This window comes from Lepisma saccharinum, chromosome 22, assembly GCF_977018435.1.
Source record: "Lepisma saccharinum chromosome 22, izLepSacc3.1, whole genome shotgun sequence".
Classification (NCBI taxonomy): domain Eukaryota; kingdom Metazoa; phylum Arthropoda; class Insecta; order Zygentoma; family Lepismatidae; genus Lepisma; species Lepisma saccharinum.
Genome location: NC_139250.1, coordinates 50898589 through 50923192, shown reverse-complemented (window position 1 = coordinate 50923192; position 24604 = coordinate 50898589). Strand labels below are relative to the sequence as shown.

The window sequence follows — 24604 nt, the reverse complement described above, 5'->3', positions numbered from 1 at the left end:
TAAGAACCCTGCCACTTTGCTCTGTGATGCAAATGGTTTTGATAGAAGTTGAAAAAGTCTTGGGAAATACATGATTTAATGTGGCTGTCTGAATTATTCTATGTACGTATAACTCTATAGTTTACTCTTGAGTAAAATGTTGGAAAACTTGCATGTTCTATGTACACAAACATGGCCTAGAAAAGACAAGAATGTTGGATTTCATGGAATTTTATTACTCTTCTGGCTCACTTCACCTTATTTAGTGTAGCAGTGCTTATGAAGGTTTTCTTTCATCATCATGACGTATTACTTACTGGTTTCGCACAAGTTAACATACGTTTACAATGACATTGCACTATTAGATATCAAGAAGAATCCAACCAAATGGGATATATATTGAACAATATCACGAAAAAGTGAAACATAAATCTGCATTGGTGAACGTTATAAAAATTGGCAAGTGCATGCTCCCAACCTCAAATTTGCTGCAACACTAGTATTGCAATGAAATTATGCCACTCTCTGTCCTGTCTGTGCAGTGATGTCTGGACACATTTTTCGCCCGTTCGAAATATCAAAATAATGCGAATTTGTCATAAAATGCGAATTGTTGGCGTTTTTAGCAGGTGGCGCCGTCAACTTGTATGGCACAGAGGAACATGAAACATATTTCAATGTCTTTGGAAACGTCTATTCTTTGAAGAGAATACTAAGGTTTGCGACTTCTCCCCAAAATAGTGGCAGAAGAGGGGGCGAACTCCAGATTTTTGTTTTTTTTTTCATTGAAATTCGATGGTCGAGCAACCAAAGCCCCCTTCCTCGGTTCGGCGTTCTGAATTATACACGGTTGAATGCTATGATGTGCATGCGCAAAACAAAACTTATCCGAAGTAGATTGCTCCCATAGTGCATAGTGTCCGAGTTATAACAATTTTCCTCCAAAAATGCAAATTACCTATTTTTCGTAAAAATAAAAAAAAATCACATTTTGGCTTATCATTCAACTTGTATGAAACATGAAACATCTTACGTTCTCTTGATAAATGTCCATTCTTTGAAAATAACACTAAAGTTCGTGCCTTCTTCCCAAATAGCGGGAGAAGAGGGGGCAAACTCGAGATTTTTATGGTCTCTTCATTGAAATTCGATGTCAGCAGCCCCCAAACCTCACTTCCTCGGTTCGGCGTTCTGAATGGTACACGGTTGCATGCTCTGATGTTTTAGCTGCAAAATAAAAATTATCCGAAGTAGGTCGCTCCCGCAGTGCCCGAGTTATAACAATTTTTTGAGCAACATGCAAATTACCTATTTTTCATAAAAAACTTAGTTTCACATTTTGGCTTATTATTCAACTTGTATGGCACCCAAAAACATGAAACATGTTTCATTCTCTTTGGAAACGTACTTTAAGAGAATACTAAAGTATGTGCCATCTCCCCAAAATAGCGAGAGAAGAGGGGGCAAATTGCAGATTATGTTTTTTTTCATTGAAATTCGGGGGTCGCGTCCCCCCCAAGCCCCTCTTCCTCGGTCCGGCGTTCTGAATTGTACACAGTTGCATGCTCTGCTGTTCTAGCTGCAAAACAAAATTTATCTGAAGTAGATTGCTCCCACAGTGCCAGTTATATAACAATTTACCTCCAGAAAAGCAAATTACCTATTTTTCGTAAAAAAATCACATTTTGGCTTATTATTCAACTTGTATGGCACCCAAGAACATGAAACATATTACGTTCTCTTGAGAAATGTCCATTCTTTGAAAAGAATACTAAAGTTTGCACCCTCTCCCCAAAATAGCGGGGGAAGAAGGGGCAAACTTCAGATTTTTATGTTTTTCCCATTGAAATTCGGGGGATGTGACCCCCCTAAACCCCTTCCTCGGTTCGGTGTTCTGAATTGTACACGGTTGCATGCGCTAATGTTTTAGCTGCAAAACAAAGCTTATCCGAAGTACATTGGTCCCATAGTGTCTGAGTTATAACAATTTTCCTCCAAACAGTGTTCAAATTTAAAATTTCCCGCCGAGAAGCCAGGGCGAGAGAAATTTCTCTCTCTCTCTCTCTCTCTCTCTCCTCCTGCCACCACCGGTTTCTGGCGCCATGGTTGTGTTGCGCATAAGAGGGGCCTAAAAGTTAAGGCTCAAACTTACGAACGAGATTTTCTGTTCCCGTGCAGAGTTCCATAACGATATCTTTAAATAAATAAATAAAAAAAAGTCAATGATGACGAATTTCCCTGACTTTTTTTGACACCTCACATTCCCTGACTTTTCCCGGTTTTCCAGGTCTGTCGCCACCCTGACAACTAAGAGAAACTGGAAGTGTTGTGTCAGTGGGAGTGAAGTACGCAAAGCGAAAGATATCAGAGGACAACATTGAAGTGATTCGCACTGCATTCACAAGAAGTCCAAGAAAATCAATAAGACGTGCAAGTTTAGAGCTCAACATTCCTCGGTCTACTATCCATGACGTTGTGCACAAAACGTTACGTCTACGGCATACAAGATCCAGTTACATCAAGGAATTTATCCAGATGATAAGCCTAAAAGACAGATGTTTTCGGGCAAAATTTTAACCAAAATTGACAACAACAATGCTTTTCTGGACAAGGTGTGCTTTTCTGATGAAGCTGCATTCCACGTGTGTGGCAAAGTTAACAAGCAAAATTGCTGTATTTGGAGAAATGACAATCCTCATGAGTTTTGTGAAATTATGAGACTCGCCAAAAGTTAATGTGTGGTGTGATTTAATGAAGGAGAAGATAATAGGCCTGTTCTTTTTTGCTGAAGAAACAGTGAGAGGAAGGAATTATTTAGACATGCTTTAGCATTACACTGTGCCTCAAATGCCTCCAGAAACCATTTTCCAACAAGATGGAGGCCCGGCACACTTTGCTATCATTGTACGAGAATTTCTCGATGAGCATTTTCCTAGAAGATGGATAGGAAGAGGTTCTAAACCACTTACTTGGCCTCTGCGCTCGCCGGATCTTTCCCCCCTAGACTTTTTCTTCTGGGGGTTCATCAAGGACCAAGTCTACAGTATGCCCTTCGAGAACTTGGAAGATCCGTGTAACAGAATTCGTCAGGCGATTAACAATGTGACCCCTCAAATGTTAGTGAATACCTGGACAGAATTGGAATATCGGTTCGACATCTGCCGTGCCGTGCCACTGTGTCAGGCTATGCAGGCACATCCATCTCACTAGAAACTCTGAGGATTTACAATAAAAAATCCAAAATTATGCTTGACAGTTTGTTTACAAACTTATTATTGTTCTTTACTTTTTTCAACAACTCTGGATAAAATATATGAAAAACTATAGTTTGTTATGTACTTCTTAGCACACATGTGTTTCACATTTCTATTCTTGTAATTAATCATAAAGATTGTAAACGTCGGAACACCAATAAAATAATAAATGTAGGATTCTAATGTTTATTTATTTACCATCTTTCCACATACAGACCGAATGCCATCTTGCTCCATTGTGCAATAGATCAATAGATCAAAAATACTCCACCAATTAGGCAGCCAAAAAATTTCCAAAAATTACGGAGAAAACATATGGTAGGGGTACATTAGACATTACGACTAAAGGGTACTATGAGAGAAAAGTTTGGGAACCACCGCCCTACACACTCTGGGAGGCATATGTAGCAGTATGACTATCTTTTAGAATAGAAAAAAAAGCATGTGTGACATCCAAGAGTGATACATTCCTGACAGAAGAATATTGAGTCTGTGCTGCTGAAATGCGACTTTTATTTACAGTAAAGGAGGTTTTGGCATTAATTAGGAATTTAGAGAGAAAGAAATGTTATAAAGGGCAGTACAAGGAATGTTAATTGGAATTCTTATATATGTGGATCTAGAAAGAATCACAGAGGTGAAGGTTGTCCAGTTTTGGGAAAGGCATGCAGATCTTGTGGCAAGTTGAATCATTTTTCTAGTGTTTGCATATATAAGATCAAAAGAAAGTATGTAGACAAGAGATCACCTGGGAAGAAGACATACTTCATGCACCGGTTGATTGATTTGGTTTATTTTCACCTTTTGTGCCACTTTTGGCTAATTTGCGAAGATGGGGATGAGTGATGAAATAGATAAAAGGACACTTACAAACAGCCATGCCCTGGCTGGGATTCGAACCCGGGACCCCTGGCATCATAGTGCAATGTGCTTACCACTCCGCCAAAGGGGCCTGTTTCATGCATCAAAGACAATCTAATTACACCTGAACTGCTGTGCAATGTTTTAGTAAAACTATGTCAAATGTAAGATCTTCATCTACACCCACTGAAGAGAAAGATGTGAAAAACAAAATCCGAGGCAATAATTTTGATTGCAGTGGAAGCCAACAGTTTCCTTACCTGTGAAGTATAATTCAATGAGTTATGTAATGCCATCCATTGTAGGAGCTTTGAAAGATTTAAAACCTATACTTGAACGAGCAGAATTGCATATTCTCTTTGGTGATTGGAGAAGAAGTTTGGTAATTGACTCTGTGCAAGGACTAATGGAAGGAAAATATAGGAATCATATTTCAAGGTGCATATACACAGACATATCAAATGAGGAATGAGTGAAGTTGAAACCTGATAATTTGTAAAATTTAAAATTTTATTCAACAATGACATTTCAGAACCCATAAGAAACACTAATGTTAGAATTCCATTGAAACTTGGATTTGTACCTGTGAAAAGGAAAGGCTACAATCTACATTACTTTATGTGTGATAAAGTAGGAAAGACAACAAAAGAAATGTGTCAGGACTTTTAGAAGATAGAGAAAGTTCTGAGTGGAGTAGTCCTAGAGTTCCTGTGTGGAAAGCAACTGGAAGTGTTCGTGAATGTGTTGACTACAGCAAAACTGCAAATCCAACTGGAGATACTTTACAATATCCACTTCCAACTTTTGATGATAAGTTAGGTTTACATAAGTGGAATATAATTAAGCCTTGTTTCCATATTAAAAACACTAAGTTGCTGACCAAGGCAGTTTATTAAGATATAAAAACACTTAACATGTAACTTTTCAACCCTGTATCAGGGTCTTCCTCAGACGAAGGACTAAGAACTAAACTTTTTTTTTAAAAAAAAAATCATCTTTTTTTTAGTTCAGTTCTTCGTCTGAGGAAGACCCTGACCCATGAAACGTTACATGTTAAGTGTTTTTATATCTTAATAAACTGCCTTGGTCAGCAACTCAGTGGTTTCACATAAGTGGTATATGAAGATTGACCTACGTTGAGCTTTTCATCAATTATTAGTCAAAGAGAATTCTCAACGTGTTCTTACAATTGTGAATGAGGGTCATTTATATGTACATAAACGTTTACCATTTGGAATGAAAATAAGTTCCAGGTATTTCAAACAGCCATGGACACAATACTTAGTGGTGTTGATGGAGTGGTATCCTTCGTTGACGACATATTTTGATAAACAAATTCCTATAATTTAAAAGTAAAAGTCTAAAATAAATAAAGGTAAAAAAAAGGTAAAGAGCTCCCCTGTGCTTACCACCATGCCATGTAGGCATACAGGGGGTGAGGGGGTAATGCCCCACACTTTCTAACATAAATGAAATAAAATATTGTTTGAATTAACATACATGAATCTGATGTTTAAATTCGCAGTTGTTAGAAATGCAGGGTGTTTAAAAAGTCCGGTCCCATAGGCAACTCCATTATTATTGCACATAGCGAAAATGGAAAGAGGAGAAAGTTGTTGGAAATAGATGAGTTTCAATCTAAAATGCTTGAAATTTCAACGTATTGTGCACCGTTTAGGCTATACACTGGTCCAAGCCTCATTGGTAGCCAAAAATGCCAAGCACTGAATACTGCATGGCATCACAATACCAAACAATACAGGGTAAAATAGGAATTTATGATGATAATTACAGGCAAAATAAACAAATGTTTACACTAAAGTATAAAAATGTGAATGTGTGACATGCACAGTGGCACAGCGTGTAGTATATATGTATTGCAGCCTGATTATAATTTGTGCATTTTTAGCCTTTTCTATTGGTCTGGGGAAAGGAGGGGTGTGTACGTGCCACATTTTCAATACAAGTTTACTTTGCGTGCAATTATCATCATAATTGAAAGTCAGGTGGAAGGATGGGAAGTTTTGTATGGGAACAATGTATTTCTTCATTTTTACAGAAGAAACTACTTATCGAAATGAGTTTTTGTAGCATGTTGACAGTTCGTGTAGGTGTTTTCTTTCGTCGTGGAATCTATGTGACCGGGAATTCATGTGTTTTTCAAAAAAATATCTCTCAGACGCACAACAGACGTTGCTTTTATTTGCTTCCTCTACGTGTACCAGATGTTGCATACATTTGATGACGTGACTCCCTGTCAGTGTTTCCAACCACGCTGTTGTCTTGGAACAAGATTTTTAACTATGCTTGCCTAACCTAACCTAACCTTACCGGAAATGGTTCGTGGGGCTATCCATGAATGGTTTTTGGGGCCATCCGTCAATGGTTTGTGCGGATAGCCCCCAAAAAATTCACACCATATTGTATGTTCTGCAACGGAAGAAAGGAATCAAAAGAATTACTCGTAATGTGAAAAATTGAAGTTATGTTTGTGTAAAAAGCATAATGGCACCTTCAACTATATTCCACAATACACAATTGGGTACTACTTTACTATACCGGAAACACCTATCAATGATTTATTTTGCAATTTTTTACATTGCTAACGTACTATTCTGTGTACTACTTTACTATACCGGAGACATCTATCAATGATTTATTTTGCAATTTTTTACATTGCTAACGTACTCTTCTGGGTACTACTTTACTATACCGGAGACACCTATCAATGAATTAATTCACAATTTTTTACATTGCTAACGTACTATTCTGCATTGCGGAACATTTCTTTAGGTGAAATAATGAATTTCTAATGAAAATAATGTATATTTCTTACATTAACGAGTACTTACTGTTGTTCCTTATTTCAAACAAACCATCCACATGCAGCCCCAAAAACCATTGACGTTAGCCCAAAAATTCACGATAGCCCCACTAACCATCACGGGGACGAGGTATGCCTACTAGGTTAGGTTAGGCCTGTTAGGTTAGGTTCTATTAGCACTCCTTTCATTCAATTTAGCATATACGGAAAACATCGGAATTACAAATTCCACGGCATCTTCCACACCCGGCAACAACTTCGCGACGTATCCTCGACATGTCATCTTGTAGCAGCACCAATAGTGCGTATTGTGCTCTCGTGCAGAAAGCAAATGGCGGCAGCAGCAATAGCGCATCGGAAATAGATTTTCGTAGAAAACCAGATGCATTCGCATTAAAATGGATCAAAACTACATTCCCGAACATCAACAACACTACAAAAAATGATTTGCGTAAGTACTTTCCCCTGTAAATTTGAAGAAATCCGTCTCCGGTATAGTCAAGTGTTACTATACTTCGGACACATTTATTTATTTTTACAGAAGAAACTACTTACCGTGATAAGTTCCTGTAGCATTGTCGAACATCGGGAAAGTGTTTTGTGTGATGTGGGAATGTTTCATAGCTGAAATTCATGTTGTTCGTTGAAAATTAATTCTCCGACGGAGAATAGCTAGCCCCACTAACCATTGGCGCGTGGATAGGTTAGTTCTGTTAGGTTAGGAAACATAGTTAAAATTTGGTGTTGTGTTAGTATCAGGATCTAGAAATTGGAAATAATTGCGAACCATTGGCGCTAGCCCCACGAACCATTGGCGTGTGGTTAGGTTAGTTCTGTTAGGTTAGGAAACATAGTTCAAATTTCATCAAAACAACGTTGATACACCTTCAGGAATGTTCCGCGAAGCAGATACGTAACTACGAATGTCAAAAATTGACGAAACGAAAAAAATAGAGGTGTCCGAAGGTAATTACCATTTTGCTTGGATACATACCACAATTAGAGGGAAAATTCCTTTTATGAATTTAATGCTTCTCACTGAGAAGATATCATCCTAATGTGTTAACATAAACATGATTTCCAAACGCAATCAATCTGTGATTTGGATTTCTGTTCAACACAGTTAAGCGATGTTCGTAGTATAATCTGTGCATACGCATTCTTCTTTTCTTCATCTTCCTCTCTTTCTTCTTCTTCTTATCCGGTTTGACCCTCTCCTATGGGAGAGATTTTTTTTTTCCAACAGCTATGCCAATAGCAAATCAGTAAACTAGCTTCAGGGAAATAACGATTGGTGGCGCAGCATTCAGGGTTGGCAAAATTTGTGTTTTTTTAAAAAGAACAAAACAAACTGTTTTTTTTTGTTTAAAACCTGTTTTTTTGTTTTAAACATAGTTTTAAACATGAGTTAAAAAAACATGTTTTAAACATGTTTTAAACATGTTTTAAACAAAACAAATTCAACCTTTTCCAAGTAAATTATAGTCAAAGTCGTTAAAGAGAAAAAATACTCATTTTTATGAGTACAATGGCGACAAGGACAGTATATTTACCTTTGGAGATAAGGTTTACCATACTGCAGGGTAAGGGTGTGCGGTACAGAATTTTTTGGGTCGGGACGGGAAATTCTTTAAAACCCGACATTCGGGACGGGAAAAATTCTCAATTTCCCGAAAACGTCGGAAAATTTTCGGAACGGGATGTGTTCGAAATTTCCCAAAGCTCTTGAAATCTCGAATTCTACCCGTAATTTCCATCTTAAGTGCTTGTTTTTGCACTTCTGGTACAAAACCACAATGCAGAGAACGCCTAGAATTAACGACGTTTTAAAATGACCATTCGGAATTTCCAGACTGCTTGGGATCCCAAAAAGTCGGGAAGTCATTTCCGGAAGTCAGGATCCGGACGGAAATTTTCTTTCCCGATCCCGGTCCGGACTTTTCGGGATCTCGCACACCTCTACTGCAGGCATAGGCGGCGACTCCATGGGGCTTGGGGGGGGGGGGCTCGAGCCCCCCAATATTAACAATGTGGGGGCAGAGCCCCCCAAATAATTTTTCTTAAGAGGATCTAATGTATTATTTTGCTTCTCTTGTAAAGTTTACTCTGAATTGTGCCACATGAACTTAACCTTTAATACACACTTAAAATTTTCAAGACCATCAACTTTGGGGGACTGAAACCGCTAAACCATCAACTTTGGGGAGTCTATGACCAGAGACAGCAAAACGCATGATTTATTACTAGTATATACTAAGTATGAAATTATGAGTATTGTTAAAATTTTTACTAAAAAGGAGTTTCAAAAGACGATGTGCATGAACTAGGGTAGTGGATAGGACTTTCGGGCTACAAATGGCTCTCGTATGACATTCAGAACGAGATCATTGATATAAAAGGGAGATCTGTTTTGCGCTCCGTGGTAACAGATAATAAAAGTCGGGAATATTTTGCTATTATGGTTGACGAAACTTGTGACATATCCATCCGTGGACAATTAATATTCTGCATTTGAACTGTGAATAAAAAAATGATATTTTTGAGGAATTAATGGGCTTTTATTGGGAGTGTGCGGGAAGGGATCGGGACGGGGAAAAATTTCAATTTCCCTACTGAGTCGGGAAATGTTCAAAATTTTCCGAAGCTCTGAAAATGTCGAATTATACACGTCATTTTCACTTTAAGTGATTTCTGGATTAAAAACTAACAATTTACGGTAAGTTCCAGAAATTGACAATGCAGAAAACGTCGAGAAATAACGACATTTTCAAATGAGCATTCGGTATTTCCCGACTGCACGGGATCCCGAAAATTCGGGACATCATTTCCCGAAGTCCGGACGGAACGGGAATTTTTTTTCCCGATCCCGGTCCTGACTTTTCGGGGTCCCGCACACCCCTAGCTTTTATGAGATTCCGAACACTGAGGCCAAAACTTTAAAAAGGGAGAGAGTGAGTCATTCATTAATTTATTTCAGTGTTCAGAGCCCTCCCCAATAATTTTGACAAGTCGGCGCCCGTGACTGCAGGGACAAAAGTTGTGGGTAATAGCCCCCTTTTTCCGCCACTACTGAAGTAGGTTAGGATTTATATTCATCTAAATTTCAAGAAACTAAATATTATAGAATTCCTATCCTCGTCCTGAAAAAATCACGGTGAAATATTTCCTGCTGCCTGAACAGTTTATATAGCAGAAAATAACCTGCAGTGTCATTCTCCAGATGAATTTTTTCGAAGTACAAAATTATGTTACCAAAAGTAAGCATCTGCGCTTCATTCAGTTATACAGACCAATGAATCGTATCGCAAAAGAAAAAAATCACGTCATGATCAAAATCACGCATTGTGTATTTAGATATTAGTTTCCATTTCAAGCTTCCACCAGTCTCAAACTTACAGGACGATACGAAACAAGGAACTGAGAGGTTTCGATTACTACAGTAAAGCACGGGTCTTTTTTGTCGCACAACAATTTTGCTACCTTGTGCATACATAGCTAGCCTGTCTAACCTAATAACAACATAGGCATTTGGCCTAAAATTAAAAAGCTTTCCCCCGTGACGTCAGAACATAAGGTTGCTCAAGTGTTGTGCAATAAGTGAGACCTGTAAAGCACGGATTAATTGACACAGATTCAATGAAAATCAGGGTTGCCAAACAAAAAAAAATTATCACAGACTACAAAATATCTACCACCAAAATGTGTTTTAAACACTTGTAAAAAAAACATGTTTAAAACACATTGTTTTAAACGTTTAAAACATTTGTAAAAAAAACAAAGCCGTGTGTTTTAAACGTTTAAAACATTTGTAAAAAAAACAAAGCCGTGTGTTTTAAACGTTTAAAACAAAGTGTTTTAAACACTTTTGTTTTAAACATGCCAACCCTGGAGCATTCGTTCGTCGTCTTTTTAGCTGCATGCTATGGTACGATAAAAATATTATTATGAATACGTCAGTGCAAGAGAAATTTACATGTAGAATGAATACACGTCACTTTGGTTGTCGTAGCTTATGAAATGGAAAAGTAAATATGATAAGTTCGATTTCGGTGATTGTTTTCAAAATATATGTGGAAGATCGTTTTCATCTTTTGGTATGCACCGTAAATGTTATGTAGGTGGTATGAGATAAAACCATTGGCAGCGATTGGGTTACGTGAGGGGGCAGTTGCCTTCCACTTTTTGTTAATTTGCTGCCGCACTATGCTAAACATTATGTATGAAGGGAAAAGTAAACTGTCCGTGCCCCCATCCAGTTTTGATACCTTGCTTCCGTAGTTTTAGAATCCAATCGCCACCACTGAATAAAACTAATAGATATGGTGTGTAAAATATATAAATGGAGATGAACTTGTTCTGTTAAATTGTTGAAATTCGTAAACACCTTTTTTCCCGCGTATGTGAGATAGAGAACGAAGGCAAGAACTTTTAACCATTTTCTGTACTACTTGCGTACGCATATCAGAAATTCATTTATCTGCAAACCAAAGCTGGATTTAACTACGACTGGGACTGATTAGGTAATAGATGACTGTAGTAGGATAGTTACTTGGCGTGATTCGTGATTTGGACAAATTTTGATCCAAAAAAATAAGATGGCAACAACAATACGTACAGCTACATTCTGCCGTGCTGTCGCCTAACGAAAAAAAATAACTGACCCCAGAACTGTGGGGTTCTTCTTCTTCCCCTCTCCATCCCGAATGGAAAGAAAAGTTACAACGGAGCTCGACCACTATTCCTAGGATTTTCGAACTTTCTCATGAATGATAGTTTTTCCTATGTAGTCAGTATGTGTGAATAAATCACCGAGGTGATTGTAAAAAGAGAACGAAATTAACAAGAAACTAGATTGAAGATATCTGGGTGGGGGAAGGGTGGGAACACCACGTATCCAGGAATTAGTTTCGGGGATGGCTGAAAACCATCTTTTAAAGGGGTTTAGATAGAACCTTACAATTGTTTGTTTACGGCCAGGTGTTGTGATTGGGTTCCCAAACGTGGGGAAGGAGGTACAAGGAAAGGTGACTTTCTCTTGGTAGACAAGGCTCACCATTAGGAGGCTATAGTGTGGAGGCAAAATGGGAAGCAACTATCCCGTAAATCGTCGCCACTGTTTAAGGTTGCCATTTTAATCAGAACGTGAAATAGGCACTTTCTTACCACTCGACTCCTCTGTTTCCATTCATTAATATTGTGTGCCGGAACCATCTGAGTACGTGTGTTTGTCCATTTCTTCTCATTAGGCATCAAACATCTTTGGTGTCTTTGAGTGTTTTTACGAAGCTGTTACACACGCACGGGATGGACAATCCACTCGACAATGCGAGATTCAAACTGTGGGCTGCGAACTGAATAGGGTGACCAGATATTTGTTGACCAAAAAGAGTATAGTCTATAGGTTGAAGGTGCGCATGCACAAAACATCAAAATAAAACGAAAATAAGGGTGGCTATTTGTTATTGCTTCTATTATAGCCCCTATAAAATAGGGCTACACTCTACAGATTCAAATTACTTATGGGTCTATTGTAATTAGCTAATTACAAATACTAACTCACCAATGAGCACCTGCTTTCTTGAGTTAGTTTAAGTCGTCCTTTATTGCCAGTCCAAACCAGGGGCGCCGACTTGTCAAAATTATTGGGGGGAGCTCTGATGACTGAAATAAAGTAATGAATGACTGACTCACTCTCTTCCTTTTTTAAGTTTTGGCCTCAGTGTTCGGAATCTCATAAAAGTTAGGGGTGTGCGGGATCCCGCAAAGTCGGGACCGGGATCGGGAAAAAAAATTCCCGTCCCGATCCCGACTTTTCGGGAAATACCGAATGCTCATTTTAAAATGTCGTTATTTCTCGACGTTTTCTGCATTGTCAAGTTCTGGAACTTATCGTAAATTGTTAGTTTTTAATCCAGAAATCACTTAAAGTGAAAATGACGTGTAGAATTCGAGTAGACGGGAAATAGAAATTTTTTCCCGTCCCGATCCCGTCCCGCACACCACTAATAAAAGTCCACGAATTCCTCAAAAATATCAAATTTTTTATTCACAGTTTGAATGCAGAATATTAATTGTCCACAGATGGATATGTCACAAGTTTCGTCAACCACAATAGCAAAATATTCCCGACTTTTAATAACTGCTACCACAGAGCGCAAAACAGATCTCCTTATTATATGAATGATCTCGTTCTGAATGTCATGTGAGAGCCATTTGTAGCCCGAACGTCCCATCCACTACCCTAGTTCATGCACACCGTCTTTTGAAACTCTTTTAGTAAAAAATTTAACAATACTCATAATTACATACTTAGTATATAGTAATAAGTTACGTGTTTTGCTGTCTCTGGTCATAGCCCCCCCCCAAAGTTGATGGTTTAGCGGTCTCAGCCCCCCAAAGTTGATGGTCTAGAAAATTTTAAATGTGTATTTAAAGTTAAAGTTCATGTGGCACAATTCAGATTAAACTTTACAAGAGAAGTAAAATAATACATTATATCCTCTTAAGCAAAATTATTTAGGGGGCTCTTTCCTCACATCGTTAACATTGGGGGGGGGGGGGCTCGAGTCCCTCCAAGCCCCATGGAGTCGGCGGCTATGGTCCAAACTTTTCACAGGTCATGTCCACATTGTATTTCACTTTCATTACTTGTTCGAGTGTTGACACCAGAAGTGTACTTTTTCCTCTCGCCAATAAGTTTTAATAACACACAATCAACATTTGTTCCAGGCAAAGTAAACAAGAATTTTATAAGAGCCACAATCACTTTTAAAATTTACCCAGCCTGTACTAAATCTTTGTACACTGACCTCCGCTTACCCATCATTGTTTCTTTTCTTTCTGTGGATTTTAACGCATTTTTACGCGTAAAATAATGAATGATATTAAATTGCAAAGAAAAGAGTATATTTGGGGATTTTTGCAAATTGAAAAGAGTATAGAGTATATGAACTTCTAAAAGAGTATAATACTCTTAAAAAGAGTATGTCTGGTCACCCTAGAACTGAATGCAGACAGTTCTCGAATATTTCTCTACGATTTGAGCCTGAACACCACTACTGTGTCTTGTCCTCCTATGTTTGCAGAGTGCAATTCTTATAAAAGCCGAAACCCATAAAATTGTTCATATTCAGGTCTAAGCACTCGCAAGTGTTCAAAATTGTGTAACAGCAGTCTTGCCATGTATCGGCACGAAACAAAGAAAGTCTTCTCGAATACAGCTGGATCGCAAAACAATTAATGTACAGTGAAAACCCTTCCGTTCGAAGGGTGTCGAATTCAGTAGGCTTAAACAAATGTATTTTTTTATGCCATGAAATTCTCGGACTGCATACACGAAATTTGGTCCTGGCCCAATTTATAAATTATCACTCAAAATTTTGATTTTCAGTTGATCTGTGCAGCTTATTTATTTTTTAATAAAGAACTCCAATACGCTGTACTGCTGAAATATTCACATTAGAGAGAGAGAGAAAGAGAGAGAGAGAGAGAGAGAGAGAGAGAGAAAGAGAGACCTTCGATCTCTTCAGCCCTACTCAATCCGATGTCTTGAGCTTTCGACCCGAACTGGAACTAGTAGTCGACTTCGTTACTTTACGGTATTTAGTCCTTTTCATTTTAGAATCACTAGATACTATAAAGCAACCAAGTACACTGGCTGATCACTAATCAACTGTATGAACTGTCACACTTACCCCTAAAGTCTCATTAACTGATTCTTTGTACAGATCAACCGGAAAATTGAATCTGCGTATTTATATCCTCCAGAGGCGTGGCGTGCATGTAGCCGCTTTTACCGCAGGTAACACCAAAATATAAAGAATTGAAGAACCAGTCTTAAAATATTATTACGTACATAAACTGGTAATATTGTAGTAAAGTAAACATTGCAGACTGACATTTTTTCTGACACCGGCAAAACCGAAGAGGAGGACTGATCCGATACCCTCCTCAGGCAACATGAGGAAAGGGCCCTGAGCCCAGGCAAGGAAGTCTTCGCGTTGCGGCAAAGACTGACCGCGGGAGGAGGAGGCGGGTTTTTGGCATGCCTGTTTAGCCGGCGCAGTTGCCGGTGATCCTTACCGGATACAGACCAGTGTTACCATATTCAATTGACAGAAAAGAGCTAAGTCGCCTAATCGGGTCTATCTTACTCTGAAGGTGTCCAGTTGTAACGATTGATAAATTTTGGTAAATTTCTTTATTATTCAAACTACTTTTCGATAGCCCTCGTATAAATTATTTTGTAGTTCTAATCTTTTGAATGTATATTTTATCTTTGTTAAAATTGTAACGCAGTTTCTGCCAAGCGAAAAAGAACGCGAAGCAAGTTGAAGCTTACATTATTTTTCTTTTTTAACAACAATGGGTTCTTTTTCGTTCGGCGCTCCGCGGGTTTGTAAATAAGTTTAGCTTGCATTGTGTTTCTCGATGTGCCTTTTTGGAAGGGGTAATTGTTGGATGCTAAAAATAACTTTTCAGTTTGTCCAAATCTTTTGTTGGGGAATAGAATTGCGCAATCCCGCAAGTATAAATACCAGCCGTCTCGCTGTTAAAATAATCAGTATAGCAGTAGATTCCGGAATCGTTAGGTGATTAAATCGCTTGTCGAGGTCCAGGGCTGGGAGAATACGGGCGTTGTGTGGGGAGTGGCTGGTCAGCTCTCCCTTCCACAATGTCCGAAGTTCTCCGTAAGCCACCTTTCAGGATTTGTGCTGGTCAGCATGATCCTTAAAGGGGATTTAGCGAGCATATAAATAATTTGATTCATACATATTTAATCTTAATAATTTAAAATTTTGAGTCAAAAAATTTTGTCGAAGTTGGCACTGGTCAGTGTGACTCCGATATAAATACAAAGATATACATCCTTCTCGTCGAGTAATTATTCTTAAATCATTCTGAATTCTCCTGGTCAGGAGGTTCATTTAAATAAATTTGTTTCTTTGATACTTAAATCCGAGAGCATACCTCTGGTCAGAGGGTGTCTTTTAAATCTGATAGCTTATATAGTTTACATGTCCGTTTTAAAGTCTGAGTATCCGGAACGTTTAGGAAAGTTTATTGGTTTCTCTTATTTAGGTTTTATTTAGATGTAATTTTGAAACATTTATAATAGGTGACCGGTCGAGTATATGTTTTTATAGAAATTCATTTAATGTAAAGGTCTATTGTTTTGCTTTTGCAATGTGAGTAGCCAAAAGGGTAGACATAGAGTCCCCTATTATGTTAAGGAATTCCACGTGGACATTTGTAATTTGTGGCCGAGATATGGCTTTGGTATTGGGTAGAGAAAGGCTCCCCTTATATTTTGTTATGAATGTTATTGGAGGTTGGCCCTGAAGAGGGTAGTATACCTCATGAGTTCTAGAGAACATAATGCAGATGTGAAAATATGACAGAAGCACGAATAGATATTTACGGAAAGATGTTATGCAAATTTTTCTTTTGTTTTGTTTTCCTAGAAATTTTGTCGATCATTACTGAATAATTTGTCACCTGTTTATTGAAACCAAGTTAAGCTGGGTTAGTTCTTTGATGGGATATGGACAATATATATATAAGATTGTATGTTTATTCGAAAGCAAGTTTCAGTCTATGTTACGGAAGTCATTTTTGAACAAAAATTTAATTTTGGCATTGTAGTTTTCTCTTGATCAGAAGATTGTATATTTTTCTTTCAACCTAACTATGTTTGGATTTGTAAATAAATTTATAATCGTTAGTTGGTATTTCCTTATAGTAAATTTGTCTCATAAGTATAAATTAACTGGCATCCTTTGGGTTTGGTGAGGTGTCCCGCCATCACTGGTCAGTGAGTCGGAGTCTTTATCAATCCAAAGGACGTCACATTCGATTATGCTGATTTCGCTCGCGACTCGCATGCGTATCCTCACTGGTCAGTGGGATGCGGGTGCGATCACGATGGAGGTTCAAGCATGAGAATGGTTACCTTATTTTGGAGTCTTAGATAAGTAAGAATAAATTTAATTTTAATTATGTTATTATTCAAAAGCAGACCTTTACCCGAACTTTGGGATGCGGGGTCTCATGCCCCGCAGGAACTGAGCGTAGTCGTGGCATTTATACAGGGTGTTGCAAAATACCTGTTACAACGCTTGGGAGGTGATTCTACAAGTAAAAACAAGGAAAAAATGTCATGTGAAAAAATGTCGAAATCGGCACCGTTTTCGAGTGACAGGCGTGCGAAAATCGCCTCACACCATGTGTAAAGTACAATAACTCAAGAAGGAAGAAATATATCAATGTCGGAATAAAATAATACAAACAAAATCGTACCTGGTGAATACAATGGTGCATCAATTGAGGCCCAGTGTAAATTGCGCAAGGGGACTCTCAAAGAAAGTGGGGAATCCCCTGATGGAAAATACAAGAAATTTACTACTATCTTCTACATAATGTTGAGATCGGAATGTAGCCAGTAAAAAATGGCGACGTATGTCCACATGTCCCACTACTGCTGGGACACCGTCCCACACCCGGGAAATAGGAAAATAACTGCAAATCTCCTGTTGTACACGGTTCACATTGCGGTTCGAAGAAAAGAAACCAATTTGTCGCATGTCTCACTACTGCTGGGACACCATCCCAAATGGAAAAAAATACTGGAAAATCATAAAAAAAAGTTTTCAATCCCTTAATGTTGACACACTACTTTGCAGTACGAAAAACAAAAGTTAAACAATGGCCACATGTCGTTAGGCTGTACATATACTACAAGAGAGCTCCCCAAAGAAAGTGGGTAATCCTCGAAGGAATGAAGACGGAGAATGGCGAGAAAACGCACACAATGGCATGTAACATTTCCAGGCACAGCACATCTGGAAGGGATTCCACTGAGAAGCGCACAACCTCCGCACATGCAGATCGACGGTATGAAGTACAGCGATATCCAGCATCTTCACTCGTACCTTTCACTAAAGGACACTATGTGGTGCTGATAGGGGCTCACACAAACACCGGTATACTCAGAGACGTTGTTGAAAATGTCCGCCATTGACTTCAAGACAAAGATGGCATCGGCGAAGCACTGATTGTCTGGTACGTGCAAATACCTCTGGCATGTCACCAATTGTCCCAGCAGCGGCACTAACACGAGCAACGAGATCCTCAGCACTTTCCACAGGGGTTTCATACACGAGCCTTTTCATTTCTCCCCACACAAAGAAATCCAGTGGTGTGAGGTCGGGGGAACGAGGTGGCCACGGTAAAGGTCCACCCCTGCCAATCCAACGATCGCCGAAAATATCGTTGAGTAAGGCTCTGGCTCCCCGGTCGAAATGTGCGGGGGCGCCGTCGTGTTGAAACCAGATACGTTGTCTACCTGCCAGTGGCACGTTTTCCAAAAGTTCAGGTAATACGTCATGTAGAAACACCCGATAATTCCCACCACACAAAGTAGATGGCAAAATGTACGGGCCTATCAAGTGGTCACCTACTACGCCACACCACACATTCACTGCGAACCTATGTTGATGATGGCGCACAATGATTGCATGCGGATTGTCCATATCCCAGACGTGGCTGTTGTGGCTATTGAACATGCCGTCCCTGGTGAACATTGCCTCATCGGTCCACAAAACTATTGTTGGGAACTCTGGAATGGAAAGAGTTTGTTGCACGTACCATTGGCAGAAATCCATGCGTAGGGGAAAGTCCGTGGGCAGTATGTGGTGCACCTTATGCAATTTGTATGGGTGCAATCCCTCCTCTCGAAGAACGCGGAACACATTGCTATGGTGGGTTTGTTGAGTACGAGCAATGACACGTGTGCTGGTGTCAGGACGGTCTCGTATCGCGTCCAACACGTCCTCTTCAAATTGCACAGTGCGCACAGTGCGGGGTCTTCCACAATCCCACCTACGGGGTAGTAGAGATCCAGTTTCACGCAGTCGAGCATCAAGTCTTTGAAAGAGTGCATGTGCTGGTAATCGCCTATTGGGAAAACGTTCGTGATACAAACGACGTGCTTCACGGCTGTTTCGGTTTGCCTCTCCATAAACGAGATGCATATCAGCAAGCTCGTGGGTAGAGTACTCCACCATTGTCTTGTTCGAGAACTGCCCAGAAACAGGGGCACTTTCCCTCCGAGTGACGGATCACAACTACCGTGATTAGCACCCACGTAATGTCACACAGGTGTCCACGCAGTTGTTGCAAACCGAGAAAGAACACGGGAATACGTACTCTACGTACAGTATTCCTTAGCGCAATTCAACCATACACACACGCCAGACTAAACTCCACGCTGCGAGACGCAGAACAAGACAGGAAAAACAACGGTCGACTACAGTCTCTACGTAGTATCCACCAACACTAATACGTAACAGGTGACCTACACTCACAGCGCCTCTAGTGGAGCTTTCTGTACCAATTAGCTGAAATCAATCTGAGCGTAATTTGACGGCATAGCGTCATTTTCGAGTGAATTTCCTATTTCCCGAGTGTGGGACGGTGTCCCAGCAGTAGTGGGACATGTGGACATACGTCGTCATTTTTTACTGCCTACATTCCGATCTCAACATTATGTAGAAAATAGTAGTAAATTTCCTATATTTTCCATCGGAATTCCCCACTTTCTTTGAGAGTCACCTTGCGCAATTTACACTGGGCCTCAATTGCTGCACCATTGTATTCGTCAGGCACGATTTTGTTTGTATTCTTTTATTCCGACATTGATATCTTTCTTCCTTCTTGAGTTATTGTACTTTACGCATGGTGTGAGGCGATTTTCGCACGCCTGTCACTCGCAAACGGTGCCGATTTCGACATTTTTTCACATGACATTTTTTCCTCGTTTTTACTTGTCGAACCACCTCCCAAGCGTTGTAACAGGTATTTTGCAACACCCTGTATATTTATAACAGAAAGATATCTGGTAGGCAGCGACGCCCGGTCTTGGTTTTTCGAGGGGATCGAGTCGGTGCGTCGTGTGCCTTGGCAACGGGCGGACGCCCTTCATTGTTGTACAGTCACACTGGCGAACGATGGCGCAGTGGTAGCGTCGCCGCCTTATAATCAAGGAATCCCGGGTTCAATACCCGGTGGAGGCACAAGTGGTTCGGATCCAACTTTAAACTGTCCCGATTAGTATTACTGTGCATGAAGTGGACTTAAATCGCCAAATCAAAATTTAAAAAAAATAACACTGGGGGAAAAGCAAACTACAAAGTGATATTTTGTATTTACACTAAATATCAGCGATTACGAAAGTCCTCTTTGTCCTTCTTCGACATCATGGGCGAGAAGGAGAGGAGAGGAATGGGGATGATCAAGAGGTCCGCTGTCCTTCTAAAAATGTCAACCTAAAATTCTATATTTCACACATATAATATTATTTCGGTTACAGCAATATGTGATAATTGTTGAAAGGGCCGATTGAGATTGACATACGTTGTCGGAGGAATGCAATAATTTCGGATTGAAGCAATGTTTTTGAGGTGGTAGAACTGTTTTTGGGTGAAAACATTACTTACAAGCATAATTTCCCGATTGTTATCTTAGCACGCTCTGAAGTGTCAGGTGTGGTAGGTTCGAAACCTCAGCAAGAAATGGTTATTTCAATGCTCGTTCTTATTATTTTACTTACATAATTATAAAAATTAATAATTACATACACAAAGAAATCATAATTTTATTTCAATAATTCACCATGCATCCTCATCGTCACGATAAAGCGAAAGCCTTAAAGGTAGCAAAGGACGTAAAATATACGAAATAGTAGTGGTGTCAGAAATGAGATCTCAGTGGATTTAGCGAAACATGGGAGTGGGAGTAGTTAGGAAACAGATGAAGACTACATCTACTCTACATACGTCTTATTTGAAACGAAAAGTTTCGCGATTTGGGCAAATCTGGTTTCAAAAGAACTAAGATGGCAACAGTAGTAGAACTGGACTTCTTGCAGGTTCCGAAGGAAATATTGGGGAAGCGCCGATGCTGAGAGGGGAGGGGGCAAGGAGGGTGCTTCACGTGTTACAAAAGTAAACAACGGTTTGTGGGAGGAACTGTGCAGTGCGAGTTTTGTGAGTGGTGTCTTTTGTCTTTATGTTGTTTTCGGGCATTGTCAATTAATTAATGGAGCTTGCTCCGAGTTTCGAGGTGGCGGGTTCATCCTATCTGAACAGTGTGTGTAATCGTGCGATAGAAGATATTTTGAAGCAATCTTTCGGTTCGTTCTTTTGCAGAAAAAATCGAAATTGTGGAGAAAGGGAGGCCAAAGCCTATTTTGAACGATTTAAAAACCAAGTCGTTTGCTGGATATGACCGACATTTCAATGTTTCGTGGTATAACGACTATCCGTGGTTATGTGGATGTGCGCAGTTGTCGAAACTCTTTTGTTGGCCATGTACTCTATTTTCGGGTGAAAAAAAAAACGTGTGGAATTCAGATGTGGATAACATGGACCATGACCATGACGCACCCAAAAATTCAAATTCAAATGAAAAACTTCACTTTATGACAGCATCATAGAAATATTTTTGATTTGATTTGATTGATTTTGCTTCGTTTGTGCCACTTTTGGCTAATTTGCGAAGATAGGGATGAGTGATGATATGATGAAATTGATGAATAGACATCACAAACGTCCATGCCCAATCCAGGATTCGAACCCGGGACCCGAGCATCATATAACTATTTTCAAAGAAGAGTCGTCGGATTGATCTGCTCTATAAGTAGCCTTCGATGTTTCTGTAAGTATCAAATTACGTATTATTATGTCAACAACCAATATTTGCGATTTCACTTCAGTCCTTATGTCAACATTTTTTTTCCTGATTAATAAATTTACCAAAAAACTAAACTAACTCTCTAGCCTTCTTAAACCCGAAGGTTCATGGCTGCAGCAACACAGGCCTTCCATCTGTCCCTATCTTGAGCAAGATCTATATACTCTTTTCCATCCCTACCGATTTCCCTTAGGTCCATCTCGACGTTGTCCCTCCATCTTCGTCTTGGCCTTCCTACTGGTCTCTTACCATCAGGTTTCCCAACAAGAATCCTGTAAACTCCTCTTTCCTCTCCCATTCGTGCCACATGGCCTGCCCACCTAAGTCTTCTTGATTTAATTATTCTAATAATGTCTGGACATGAATACAAATTATGTAGTTCTAAATTATGTAACCTTCTCCACTCACCTGTCTCCTCATCCCTTTTAGGTCCAAATATTTTCCTAAGGATCCTATTTTCAAATACTCTCAATTTATGTTCTTCTTTCAATGTAAGGGACCAAGTTTCACACCCATATAATACTACAGGCAAAATTACGGTTTTGTATATTTTAACTTTTAGATTCTTAGATATTAAACGAGAAGACAAAAGTTTATGAAGAGAGAAGTAACATGCATTTCCTGAATTAAGCCTACTTTTTATTTCCTCTTTAATATAATTTTCATTTGTTAATATTACTCCTAAGTATTTGAATTTGGAAACTGTTTCAAACGAGTTGTTATCAATAATTAGATTTTGATTATTACCTAACACTTGGTTTCGGCCTGTAAGCATATATTTAGTTTTCTCTTTGTTAACTTCCAGACCTATCTCTTTAGCAGTTTTGAAAAATATTTTAGCATTATTCTTAATTGTATTCACATCATCCCCCAGTAAGTCTACATCATCTGCATATGCTAACAACTGAGTCACACCATTTAATTTTAGTCCTTCTTTAGTTTCGTTTACCTTCCTAACAGCATATTCTAAGGCAAAATTAAAGAGCAATGGAGATAATGCATCTCCTTGTTTTAACCCATCATGAATTGTAAATTTGTCAGACATATTAATACCCACACGAATTTTACTTTCTGTTTCACTGGTGCATATTTTTATCATACTAACAAGCTTCTTAGGTCTTCCAAACTCTACTAATATATTATATAATTTATCTCTTTTGACCGAATCATATGCTTTTTTGAAATCAATGAATAGCTGATGGACATTTTGATTATATTCCCACTTTTTTTCAAGTGTCTGTCTGATGTGAAAAATTTGATCTGTAGTTGATCTGTTGCGTTTAAATCCACATTGATAATCACCTATAATTTCATTAGCATATGGGGTTAGTCTTGTTAAAAGAATGTTAGATAATATTTTATATGTTGTTGAGAGTAGAGAAATTCCACGGTAATTATTGCAGTTCATTTTATCACCTTTTTTAAACACAGGAACAATTATGGATTCTTTCCACTGTTGAGGGATTTCTTCTTTATTCCATATTAAACAAATTAATTTATGAATTTGACAAATTAATGAATTTCCACCATATTTAATTAACTCAGCTGGTATTAAATCAATGCCAGGTGCTTTGTTATTCTTTAGCCTTTTAATAGCATCTTTAACTTCAGTCAAGTTAGGTTCTGGGACTAAAGGTTCTGCTGTGTGTACTTCATTCACAAATACAATTTACCAAAATCGTATTGAATTGCCGACGTACCAGATTAATATTATATCAACTACTTGGAAGACATTGGGGGGGGGGCATGAAGTGGGGAGGCGCCCAAGTCTCCCTTAAATGTCCTACTGATAACCGGTAATACTTTTAAAAATCCCACGCCACGCCACTGATATCCTCATTAAATTCTAGAAGATTCCACAGATAAAACGATCCGTTAACATTGCAAATAGTTTGACTTCTTCTCTTATTCCCTCTCGCGCTTTCCAGAGATTAAAAATTACAACAAATCGTCCTACTTGTGGCGCTACCTTTCTTGTGTAGCCTCCAAATGCTGACAAGTCTTACGTAGTGCTCAAGTTCGCGGTGACAATACCGAAAGCGCAAGAATATTTTATGTGCAATATTATGAACAACAGGGTTATAGAACATTCTGCGCCTTGCCTTGGTAATTATTTCTCTCCTTAAAGTCACATTATTCAAGAAGACAAAAACCTAATTTTATACAGTGTAAACTGAAAAAATATTCTGGGAGGGCTCCAGTCCCTTGATCCCCACCTTGGATACGCGCTATTAACAATAACAAGGTTATGGAATATTCTCCGTCTTGCCTCGATAAATGTTTATCTCCTTAAATTATCGTCACTTTATTCAAGAAGGCAAAAACCTAATTTTATCTAGTGTAAAGTGAAAAATTTCCTGGGGGCTCGAGCACCTGATCTCAACCTTGGATACGTGTTATTAACCATTCACAATAACAGGGTTATATAACATTCTCCGTCTTGCCTCGATAATTATTTCTCTCCTTAAATTATCGTCACATTATTTTATTTCACACCACAAGAAACAAGAAAAAACTCATTTGATCTGGTGTAAACCGAAAACTTTCGGGGGGGCTTAAGCCCCCTAAGCACCCCTTGGATCCGTGCCTGGGTGGAAATGATAACGTCATCTATCAACCATAATAGTCTTTTGGCAGATAACACTTTATAAAAACTCACGCCACGCGACTGTAATAACATAAAGATGATCGATCATACGCGTTTTATATTATTTGAAGGGGAAAAAATCCCCTCCAAAATATCTCGATGGTGCAGCTTGCGCCATAATTCCCCACTGTGGGCACCCCTGACGGTCATTAGGGGGCATCATTGTTTTATTTATTTCGTCCTGTTTTACATTGCGAAGTTAAGGCTGTGGAGCCTTTTCTTCCAGTTAACCATGTTTACACAATTTTTGAAATGGATGTTAGTAGTCCACATTGCAGTATTAAAAAA

At 38.9% G+C, this 24604-nt stretch overlaps 1 protein-coding gene across 2 annotated transcripts in view; it reads right to left on the bottom strand.

Annotated features, from left to right (window-relative positions):
* The window catches only part of asun (integrator complex subunit 13 asun), a 128169-nt gene extending 120088 nt beyond the window's left edge, over window positions 1–8081 (bottom strand). For both annotated transcript variants that reach the window (XR_014443960.1, XM_083143703.1), the window contains exon 1: window positions 7913–8081. The gene's annotated coding sequence lies outside the window, so the exon portion shown is untranslated. The remainder of the gene's footprint in view (window positions 1–7912) is intronic.
* Between the last annotated feature and the right edge of the window lie 16523 nt (window positions 8082–24604).